Genomic DNA, 12,774 nt, shown 5'->3' on the forward strand with positions numbered 1-12,774 from the left:
TCCCAGAGAGTTGCTATCTGAGCTCCGCTCAGGTGGTTGGTCCCTGACAGGGGTGGGATCCTGTCAGAGGCCTAGACAGAAGGCCACGGAGCTGCGCCTGCCCCACGTGCGGCAGCCCCTAAGAAAGAGACACGAACAGAGAACAGTATTGAAAAGTGTGAGAAGAAGTCATAGCAAAAGGAGAGGAAACCAGAAGGAGTTCTGCCCTGCACAGGCTGCCTCCTTCTGAGGCGCAGGATCCGGTAGCCGGAACACTGAGGGAGCAACAGTCCTTTATGCTTTGCTCCAGAGACCGGCAGGACAGCTAATTTCAAGCTACTGATCCGCCCTATACCCAGGCGGCACGGTGGCAACTTGTGGGGGCCGGGGCATGCTAGAGTCCCTGTAAAAAGCCTCAGGCCACCAGTCATACGGGTTTGTCCTATCCATCTGGGGGACAGAGAATGAGACATAACATCTAGAACATCTACAACAGTTGTGAGAACCTTATGAGAGGCTCAGCAGTAAGGTACTACAACACCCAGGCGCTAGAGGAAGGCTACTGATTTCGACCTGGATAAGGGGACTCTGGATTTGCCTCCAAACCGGCCGGACTCTGCCTGCCCTGTGATCTGGTGCTCTGGACTGTGGATGCCGAAGCCTTCAGTAAAAGGTAAAGAGACTGCAACCTTGTGTCCTCGTTCTTCACTGCGCCTCTCACCATCCACCATCTACACACTGGGAAGCCCTGGGGACACACTTCACCTGTGGGAAGGTATACCATCTAGCTGCCATAACATCACCCCAGCGGACCCCTAAGCAGCGTCGGTCACCCTGACCGAATACCACAGGTGGCGTCACGAACATTTCCCCTTTAAAGACCTTTCCCCCCTTTTACAAAGGACCTCCCAAGGGCCACGGACCGGGTCAGCCACCGTGACATCCCCCTTGAGAACCGAAGGACCCGGTACCGAGTACCCCACGGCCCACGGGGGCGCTCCACAGACATAAAGGAATTCTTGTCTGAAACACCCACGATCACCTATAAAAGGGGGAGGTCCCTAAGGGATCAACTTGTGCATAGCACCTTTACTCCCCCAAAAAAGATTGGTACTTGGCTTGACAGAAGACAGCTGGGTACATTCCGTTGCGGCGGCTGTTCTTTCTGTCATTATATATCAACAGGAAATCGTTTTTCCAGTTAGAGTACAGGCCAAGTGTTTGAGAATAGACACTAAGACAAGTGGTTTGATATATCTGCTTAAATATACTTGCCCTATGAATTATGTGGGAAAAACCAGAAGGGAATTGAGGAGAAGGATAGGGGATGACCTGGGGGACATCAGGCATGCCAGGGACACTCCTATATCGAGACATGTCCGTGGTGTGCACCAAGGAGACTTCAGCTCCTTCTCCTTTTGTGTTATAGAAGTGGTGGCCACATCAATTCGGGGTGGGAATTAGGAAAGAAGAATTCTACAAAAGGAACTAAAATGGATCCATAGATTGGACACGGTCTCCCCAAGTGGGTTGAATGAGCAAATGAACTTTGGTTGTTAATTTGTTAATAACAAATCACTTGGCACTCAGAGGTTCTTTTGCAAGATGAAATTCAACATTTCGTTTATTTTTGCATCCAGTTCAAATCTTTGAACTGGATGCACAAAAAAACAAAATGTTTAATTTCATCTTGCAAAAGAACCTCTGAGTGCCAAATGATTTGTTATCTATTGACGGGCTGGAAACCTGACTTGTGCACCACTAAGGAACCTTGAGTGCCGTGTGTACTTCCTTTATCTGTTACCTATGAGTTGTCCTCTGTTAATAAAAAAATCGGCAATAGGTTTACCTGCAACATTGACCCGAATGGGTTAAATATTGTGGTGAAATATGTGTATATACAGTTATATGAAAACGTTTGGGCACCCCTATTAATCTTAAGCTTAATGTTTTATAAAAATTGTTTTTTTTTGCAACAGCTATTTCAGTTTCATATATCTAATAACTGTTGGACACAGTAATGTTTCTGCCTTGAATCGAGTTTTATTGTACTAACAGAAAATGTGCAATCTGCATTCAAGCAAAATTTGACAGGTGCATAAGTATGGGCACCTCACCAGAAAAGTGACATTAATATTTAGTAGATCCTCCTTTTGCAAAAATAACAGCCTCTAGTCGCTTCCTGTAGCTTTTAATGAGTTCCTGGATCCTGGATGAAGGTATTTTTGACCATTCCTCTTTACTAAACAATTCCAGTTCAGTTAAGCTTGATGGTCGCCGAGCATGGACAGCCCTCTTCAAATGATCCCACAGATGTTCAATGATATTCAGGTCTGGGGACTGGGATGGCCATTCCAGAACAGTGTAATTGTTCCTCTGCATGAATGCCTGAGTAGATTTGGAGCGGTGTTTTGGGTCATTGTCTTGCTGAAAGATCCATCCCGTGCGTAACTTCAACTTTGTCACTGATTCATGAACATTATTGTCAAGAATCTGCTGATACTGAGAGGAATCCATGCGTCCCTCAACTTTAACAGGATTCCCGGTGCCGGCATTGGCCACACAGCCCCAAAGCATGATGGAACCTCCACCAAATTTGACTGTGGGTAGCAACTGTTTTTCTTGGAATACTGTGTTTTTTTGCTGCCATGCATAACACCTTTTTGTATGACCAAACAACTCAATCTTGGTTTCATCAGTCCACAGGACATTCTTCCAAAAAGAAATTGGCTTCTCCAAATGTGCTTTTGCATACCTCAGCCGACTCTGTTTGTGGCGTGCTTGCAGAAACGGCTTCTTTCGCATCACTCTCCCATACAGCTTCTCCTTGTGCAAAGTGCGTTGTATAGTTGACCGATGCACAGTGACACCATCTGCAGCAAGTTGATAATGCAGCTCTCTGGAGGTGGTCTGAGGACTGTCCTTGACTGATCTCACCATTCTTCTTCTCTGCCTTTCTGATGTTTTTCTTGGCCTGCCACTTCTGGCCTTAACAAGAACTGTACCTGTGTTCTTCCATTTCCTTACTATGTTCCTCATAGTGAAAATTGACAGGTTAAATCTCTTAGACAGCTTTTTGTATCCTTCCCCTGAACAACTATGTTGAATAATCTTTGTTTTCAGATCATTTGACAGTTGTTTTGAGGAGCCCATGATGCCACTCTTCAGAGGAAATTCAAACAGGAGAACAAGTTGCAAGTGGCCACTTTAAGTAGCTTTTCTCATAAACCTGGCTATGAAGTTCAAAGCTCAATGAGGTTACAAAACCAAAAAAAGTGCTTTAGTAAGTCAGTAAAAAGTAGGTAGGAGTATTTAAAACACGAAAATGATAAGGGTGCCCATACTTATGCACCTGTCAAATTTTGATTGAATGCAGATTGCACATTTTCTGTTAGTACAATAAACCTCATTTCAAGGCAGAAACATTACTGTGTCCAACAGTTATTAGATATATGAAACTGAAATAGCTGTTGCAAAAAAAAACAATTTTTATAAAACATTAAGCTTAAGATTAATAGGGGTGCCCAAACTTTTTCATATAACTGTATATCTACAGTTAGGTCCATATATATTTGGACAGAGTCAACATTTTTCTAATTTTGGTTATAGACATTACCACAATGAATTTTAAATAAAACAATTCAGATGCAGTTGAAGTTCAGACTTTCAGCTTTCATTTGAGGGTATCCACATTAAAATTGGATGAAGGGTTTAGGAGTTTCAGCTCCTTAACATGTGCCACCCTGTTTTTAAAGGGACCAAAAGTAATTGGACAGATTCAATAATTTTAAATAAAATGTTCATTTCTAGTACTTGCTTGAAAACCCTTTGTTGGCAATGACTGCCTGAAGTCTTGAACTCATGGACATCACCAGACGCTGTGTTTCCTCCTTTTTGATGCTCGGCCAGGCCTTCACTGCGGTGGTTTTCAGTTGCTGTTTGTTTGTGGCCTTTCTGTCTGAAGTTTAGTCTTTAACAAGTGAAATGCTGCTCAATTGGGTTGAGATCAGGTGACTGACTTGGCCATTCTAGAATATTCCACTTCTTTGCTTTAATAAACTCCTGGGTTGCTTTGTCTTTATGTTTTGGGTCATTGTCCATCTGTAGTATGAAACGACGACCAATCAGTTTGGCTGCATTTGGCTGGATCTGAGCACACAGTATGGCGGCTCTGAATACCTCAGAATTCATTCGGCTGCTTCTGTCCTGTGTCACATCATCAATAAACACTAGTGACCCAGTGCCACTGGCAGCCATGCATGCCCAAGCCATCACACTGCCTCCACCATGTTTTACAGATGATGTGATATGCTTTGGATCATGAGCTGTACCACGCCTTCGCCATACTTTTCTCTTTCCATCATTCTGGTAGAGGTTTATCTTGGTTTCATCTGTCCAAAGAATGTTCTTCCAGAACGGTGCTGGCTTTTTTAGATGTTTTTTAGCCTTTTTATTCTTGATGCTTATGAGTGGCTGCACCGTGCAGTGAACCCTCTGTATTTACTTTCATGCAGTCTTCTCTTTATGGTAGATTTGGATATTGATACGCTGACCTTCTGGAGAGTATTGTGCACTTGGTTGGCTGTTGTGAAGGGGTTTCTCTTCACCATGGAGATTATTCTGCGATCATCCACCACTGTTGTCTTCCGTGGGTGCCCAGGTCTTTTTGCATTGATGAGTTCACCAGTGCTTTCTTTCTTTCTCAGGATGTACCAAACTGTAGATTTTGCCACTCCTAATATTGTAGCAATTTCTCGGATGGTTTTTTCTGTTTTCGCAGCTTAAGGATGGCTTGTTTCACCTGCATGGAGAGCTCCTTTGACCGCATGTTTACTTCACAGCAAAACCTTCAAAATGCAAGCACCACACCTCACATCAACTCCAGGCCTTTTATCTGCTTAATTGAGAATGACATAACGAAGGGATTGCCCACACCTGTCCAGGAAATAGCCTTGGAGTCAATTGTCCAATTACTTTTGGTCCCTTTAAAAACAGGGTGGCACATGTTAAGGAGTTGAAACTCCTAAACCCTTCATCCAATTTTAATGTGGATACCCTCAAATGAAAGCTGAAAGTCTGAACTTCAACTGCATCTGAATTGTTTTGTATAAAATTCATTGTGGTAATGTCTATAACCAAAATTAGAAAAATGTTGTCTCTGTCCAAATATATATGGACCTAACTGTATATGTGTGTAGTGACATATGTCTAGGGTTATATGTGTGACTAGTGATAATGTAACATCTGTCCTGAAGGCAAGTTGCACCTAGGTGTTAATAGGTACTTCCTTGAGACTAGGTAGAAATTGTGTCTCCATATCTCACCAGGAGGTCTGGCTAGCGCCAAGAAGAAAGAAACACTTGACACCTCCTAATGCTTGGAGGGGAGATGGTAATTGCGGCCTGAGGTTAGCTATTCCTGGGAACCATCTCACAAGTGTCTCCAGAGGAAAATAATATATATTCATTAGTAGAGCGGCTGTGCCCAATCAAACAGACCGCAATTATGATATTAACCTGGGGGGCCGGTCTAGAAACCTGACCTCCAGACCAAAGTTATAAATTTAGGCTGCAGACAGAGAATTGTGTTCACATGATGGGGGCAGCCTGAAAAGCTGGTGTGATCCAATCTACATTCGTCCTATCCTCAGGGAGCAGAAAGCAACTACCAGTTAGATAATGTCTGTAAGTTTTTCCTCTTTATTTTATACTGTTTTGCATAAGTTGTATGTCTTTTTATTATCATATTTTTGTACCTTTTCTTATTGTAAGCATTGAACCTTTTGTTATTAAAGTATAAAACTTTAACAAGTTGAACCTTGAATGTTCTAAAAGAATCCATAGCCTAAGGTGTGTGAGCCTTATGAGTGATAGACATATTTTTATTAGTATTATTATTATTTTCCGGGACTCATCGCCCGTGTATTCGGTGAGTGGTGGCAGCGTTATGAGCGGGTGTGTGGACTGGGTCGGTGTGTGATTTATGCTCCCATTACAGCATAGGACAGAGGTTGAATGCTGGACTGAGAGTGGGGAGATAGATTAACCCTTGCAGGCGCACCCCCAAGTCACATGTGAGAGCAGGCACGTGACGAATAAGTGACACCACGGAGAGGAATCCGTGACAAATATGTATGATTATCTGTCTTTATTCTTGGACATTGCATCTGTAGGTATCTGTCAAAAGCATTTTTTTTACAGAAATAATGGGTTGGGGTACGTACGTTTTTTGGCCAGAAAATGAAGGGCTATGCTGTGCATGTTGATTTCACAATTAAATGTTATACGTTTAATATCAAATTGTGCATTTATCAATATTAAGTATCCTCTTGGCACTTATCATAGGGGAATATGAAAAAGGAACAATAAGAAATGGCACCTAAATTGTGTCTATTTCCTGTACAAAGTACAACACTGATCATCTGGGTGGTGACCTCACTGCTGCGGAGTTAAATATAACTCCGTAACTCAAAGGACCTGATTGAAGTCTCTGTATCATATTATGACCGGTTGTATTAGCCCCGGGAGTGTAGAAAGAGCGCATGCGCAGTGGCTGTAGTACGTGAGGGGAGTGCAGCCATGCTCCTGTGCGGGTATAAGGATGATTAGCATCTGAATATGGACTGCGCCTGCGCACTAATAGAATAAGCGTCTCTGGAGGTGAATGGTGATTGGAGTGGCGCAGGCGCAATAGGTGAAATGCACACCTGAACTGCAATAACATCAGCGCATGCGCGGGTGTTTACGCCTGCGCACATGTACTGCAGGAAATGTGGTCATATAATCTGGATCACGTGAGGCATCTGGAACGCTGGATGGGAACCGGATGTGCGATGTGTTGACACGCACGCTAAGTAACCAGGTGATGCAAATGGACAATGGGCAAGCTATAAAACGTATGTACAGTACTTTAGCACTCGTCCTGAGGCACTATATCAAGAGGGGACCTGCGCTGAGGTGCTAAGGACTATATCGGTTGAAACCTATCATCTATGAGAAGCTAGGTAGCCCTTTGGCAATCTTTTTACTGCTGATGAACCTCATATGTTTATAGAGGGGAAACGCGTCGAGTTTACAAGGGATATACTTATAGTGATTGATGTGCTTCTAAGGGACTTGTTTGGGATTTCAAATGTTGGTGTATAGATTGGATTTGGTATCTGGATCTATGTATCATCAAATCATTAACTGATACCTTGTCTTGTGTATATGAATTGTGAATGAGTGCCACATCAAGGGGACCCATACGTGTATAAGAAACCCTGAGAAACATTTTTTTGACACTTTAAAGCACCTTAACTAATTTTGCCCTCAACTGTGTAACAAAGGACAGGGTAGAAGATAGTCGCCGAGGAGCGGGGGCGCCACTTGTGTACCAAAATAGGGTGCCAACCTCCGCTGACAGGTAGGGGCAGGATAGATGTAATCAGAGATCTGCCCTTCTGCCGATGTGGACTAAAAAATATGATAATCGGGGCACCGTGTGTATCATAAACACTGTCTTATCCCATCCTACACGGGCCCATTAGGGGTAGAAGGGATAGGCGACGGTGAGCGGGGGCGCCATTTGCGCAGGTGATAGGGTGCCAACCTCCGCTGACAGGTAGGGTGCACTTAGTGAAGTGTAGGGTCAGGCACCACCCTGGTCTTTTCTATTGTACGTTGTTGTTATGGTGATGGTTTATGTAGTGCACCACTTGAGATTTTTTAAAAATGTAATTAATAAAAGGTAATTTTTTTATCTATTAATCACTGGGGATTTCTCTGTGAATTCTGTGTGCAAAATGTACCGCCGCCCAGGATAATCAGAGGTACTGGGCGGTGTATATAGAGGATAATCAGGGGTACTGTGCAGTGTATATAGAGGATAATCAGGGGTACTGTGCGGTGTATATAGAGGATAATCAGGGGTACTGTGCGGTGTATATAGAGGATAATCAGGGGTACTGTGCGGTGTATATACAGTGGGTACGGAAAGTATTTAGACCCGTTTAAATTTTTCACTCTTTGATTCATTGCAGCCATTTGGTAAATCAAAAAAGTTAATTTTTTTTCTCATTAATTTACACTCTACACCCCATCTTGACTGAAAACCCCCAGAAATGTAGACATTTTTGCAAATTTATTAATGAAAACCTGAAATCTCACATGGTCATAAGTCTTCAGCCCCTTTGCTCAGTACTGAGTAGAAGCCCCTTTTGAGCTAGTACAGACATGAGTCTTCTTGGGAATGATGGAACAAGGTTTTCACACCTGGATTTGGGGATCCTCTGCCATTCTTCCTTGCAGATCCTCTCCAGTTCCGTCAGGTTGGATGGTGAACGTTGGTGGACGCCATTCTTAGGTCTCTCCAGAGATGCTCAATTGGGTTTAGGTCAGGGCTCTGGCTGGGCCAGTCAGGAATGGTCACAGAGTTGTTCTGAAGCCGCTCCTTTGTTATTTTAGTTGTGTGCTTAGGGTCATTGTCTTGTTAGAAGGTGAACCTTTGGCCAAGTCTGAGGTCCAGAGCACTCTGGAAGAGGTTTTCATCCAGGATAGCTCTGTACTTGGCCGCATTCATGTTTCCTTCAATGACAACCAGTCGTCCCTGCAGCTGAAAAACACCCCCATAGCATGATGCTGCCACCACCATGTTTCACTGTTGGGATTGTACTGGACAGGTGATGAGCAGTGCCTGGTTTTGTCCACATATACTGCTTAGATTTATAACCAAAAAGGTCTATCTTCATCTCATCAGACCGGAGAATCTTATTTCTCATAGTCTGGGAGTCCTTTGTGTGTTTTTTTAGCAAACTCTATGCCGGCTTTCATATGTCTTACACTGAGGAGAAGCATCCGTTGGGCCACTCTGACATAAAGGCCCGACTGGTGGAGGGCTGCAGGGATAGTTGACTTTGTGGAACTTTCTCCCATCTCCCTACTGCATCTCGGGAGCTCAGCCACAGTGATCTTGGGGTTCTTCTTTACCTCTCTCACCAAGGCTCTTCTCCCTTGATTGCTCAGTTTGGCTGGACGGCCAGGTCTAGGGAGACTTCTGGTGGTCACAAACTTCTTCCATTTAAGGATTATGGAGGCCACTGTGCTCTTAGGAACCTTGAGTACTGCAGAAATTCTGTTGTAACCTTGGTCAGATCTGTGCCTTGCCACAATTCTGTCTCTGAGCTCCTTGGCCAGTTCCTTTGACCTCATGATTCTCATTTGGTCTGACACGCACTGTGAGCTGTGAGGTCTTATATAGACAGGTGTGCGCCTTTCCAAATCAAGTCCTATCAGTTTAATTAAACACAGCTGGACTCCAAAGAAGGAGTAGAACCATCTCAAGGAGGATCACAAGGACATGGACAGTATGTGACTTAAATATCAGTGTCTGAGCAAAGGGGCTGAAGACTTATGACCATGTGATATTTCAGTTTTTCTTTTTTAATAAATTTGCAAAAAAAATTCTACATTTCTGTTTTTTTTCAGTCAAGATGGGGCGCAGAGTGTACATTAATGTGAAAAAAATGAACTTTTCGATTTTACCAAATGGCTGCAATGAAACAAAGAGTGAAAAATTTAAAGGGGTCTGTGACGGGGTGTACAGCAGAGCAAGAAGGGACAACAGGCCAAGGGATGATTCCACAGATTTATTATCAAGAACGCTGGAACAACACATGCAGATAGATCTACAGAGTCGACAATTAGTCCAACGGAACAGGTTCGGGGGCACCTCCCGATAATCCTTGTGCCAGCTAACAAAATAATAGTCCACACGAGTCCAAGGGATCCCAAAACAATCCCACGAACCACGAGATATGTCCTCAGTTCAAGTCTCGCCCCGTTCGCTTCCGCAGTCACAGATGGACGTGGGGTCTTGCCTCAGCTAAGAATCCCCACTCCTTCTCCTTCAAAGATCAACTCACATCTGATCTCAAAATAAGAATGGATTGTCTGAGCTCCTGGGATCCACCCATGAAGGGGGGTAGGGGTCACACCTTCTATTCAATGGTTGGGTCCATCAGAAGATTCTAGACTAGTGGGCTCCGCTTAGGGTACTGTCACACAGTGCAATTACGATCGCTACGACGGTACGATTCGTGACGTTCTAGCGATATCGTTACGATCTCGCAGTGTCTGACACGCAGCAGCGATCAGGGACCCTGCTGAGAATCGTACGTCATAGCAGATCGTTTGAAACTTTCTTTCGTCGCTGGATCTCCCGCTGTCATCGCTGGATCGTTGTGTGTGACAGCGATCCAGCGATGCGTTCGCTGGTAACCAGGGTAAACATCGGGTTACTAAGCGCAGGGCCGCACTTAGTAACCCGATGTTTACCGTGGTTACCAGCGTAAAAGTAAGAAAAAAAAAAACCGTACATACTCACCATCTGATGTCTGTCAGGTCCCTTGCCGTCTGCTTCCCGCTCTGACTGTGAGCGCCGGCCGGAAAGTGAGAGCAGATCACAGCGGTGACGTCACCGCTGCGCTCTGCTCTCACTGTACGGCTGCACTCAGTCAGAGCGGGAAGCAGACTGCAAGGGACCTGACGGACATCAGATGGTGAGTATGTACGGTTTGTTTTTTTTTACTTTTACGCTGGTAACCACGGTAAACATCGGGTTACTAAGCGCGGCCCTGCGCTTAGTAACCCGATGTTTACCCTGGTTACCAGCGAACCTCGGCATCGCTCCAGCGCCGTGACTGCAAAGTGTGACCGCAGTCTACGACGCTGGAGCGATACTCATACGACGCTGCGACGTCACGGATCGTGCCGTCGTAGCGACGAAAATTGCACGGTGTGACGGTACCCTAAGGGTACCGTCACACAGTACCATTTTGATCGCTACGACGGTACGATTCGTGACGATCTAGCGATACCGTTACGATATCGCAGTGTCTGACACGCAGCAGCGATCAGGGACCCTGCTGAGAATCGTACGTCGTAGCAGATCGTATGGAACTTTCTTTCGTCGCTTGATCACCCGCTGACATCGCTGGATCGTTGTGTGTGACAGCGATCCAGCGATGTGTTCGCTTGTAACCAGGGTAAACATCGGGTAACTAAGCGCAGGGCCGCGCTTAGTAACCCGATGTTTACCGTGGTTACCAGCGTAAACGTAAAAAAAACAAACAGTACATACTTACATTCCGGTGTCTGTCCTCCGGCGTCTCAGCTTCTCTCCACTGTGTGAGCGCCATAGCCGGAAAGCGAGCACAGCGGTGACGTCTGACGTCACCGCTGTGCTTTCCGGCTATGGCGCTTACACAGTGGAGAGAAGTAGAACGCCGGGGACAGACACCGGAATGTAAGTATGTACTGTTTGTTTTTTTTACGTTTACGCTGGTAACCAGGGTAAACATCGGGTTACTAAGCGCGGCCCTGCGCTTAGTTACCCGATGTTTACCCTGGTTACCGGGGACTTCGGCATCGCTCCAGCGCCGTGATTGCAACGTGTGACCGCAGTCTACGACGCTGGAGCGATGATCATACGATCGCTGCGACGTCACGGATCGTGCCGTCGTAGCGATTAAAATGGTACTGTGTGACAGTACCCTAAGTCTAGCTAGTATGTACATTTGACTAGCCACCTGCTGTGAGGAACAATGGCTATTCTGCACTAGTGGTGTTTACAAAGCTTAATTACATTATAGCTTAGGGCTGCAAGTATTGGGGGAAGGAGACATATTGTTACAGGTGAACTCCCAGCACAAGAAAATACATATATTACAGCTAATAGAAACCAGAGAACAGTTACATACATCAAATGGCATATTATTCAAATACAGGACAGGGCAAAAGTACATATCATGACAGGGTCTGAATACTTTCTGTACCCACTGTATACTGGACAGGAGAAGGGGTACTGTGCAATGTATATGTCACGACAAGGTAAAGCCCAGCGGATGACACTATTACAATACCTACAAGATGGAATGGGGTGAGAAAGGATACCTGTAGGGAACGAAGGATGGGAGAACCTCCTGAACTCCAATCTGAGCCTGTCCCTAAACTCCCCTAATGCCCTAAGCAGGTCCTTCCCCCGCCGCTATCACATGCCTAGTCCTCGATTGTCACCTCACTGATCCCTGGCTAGTACACTAGCCAGCAAGGACTCTAGCCTCACCACTGCATATGGTGGACAACAACAAGACTGACAGATAGCGGGGAGCTTATACTTAACAAATGTCACTAACTTCATGACAACAGCAGATTCACCACTGAAACCAGAAAGTTCTTTACTCCAGGCTTGGTTAACATAGATTACTCTATTACCGACAGTCAGCTGACTTTTTAAAGGATGGTGGAAGTGGTCACCACCCACATCAGCTGACTAGCAACAAAGCAGCTGCCAGCAAGGAAACTGACATTAACCCTAGCTGGCCAGAAAGGAAAAAAAAGCTATTCATTCATGCACAGGTCCGGACCTGAACGTTTATTTCCACACATGCATTTGCCAAAAGACGGTGAACTGTTTGAGGAACGGACAACAGAGGTGTCCCCCTGTGTCACCAACCTCATACCCTCTCTATACACAGAGGGAACCACCACCCTCCCCCTGCGAGGACTGTAAGATTCAGAGTTTACTTGTGGTGAGGGCTGAGTCTTGCTCCTACTCCCTGGTGGCACCTTAGCTGCCTCCACTGGAAAAGAAGGGGAAGGTTTGAGAAGGACAGCAGAGATCATAGCTCCCAGGCAGCAGTCCTTACAAGACTGGCCCCAACTGACTACTTCCCTGGGCCGCCAATTTATGACCGGGTTGTGACTCTTCAGTCGGGGGAAGGCCTAAGACAATAGGAGTTGGCATACCCTCCAAGAC

Source organism: Ranitomeya variabilis, chromosome 5 (assembly GCF_051348905.1).
Source record: "Ranitomeya variabilis isolate aRanVar5 chromosome 5, aRanVar5.hap1, whole genome shotgun sequence".
Classification (NCBI taxonomy): Eukaryota; Metazoa; Chordata; class Amphibia; order Anura; family Dendrobatidae; genus Ranitomeya; species Ranitomeya variabilis.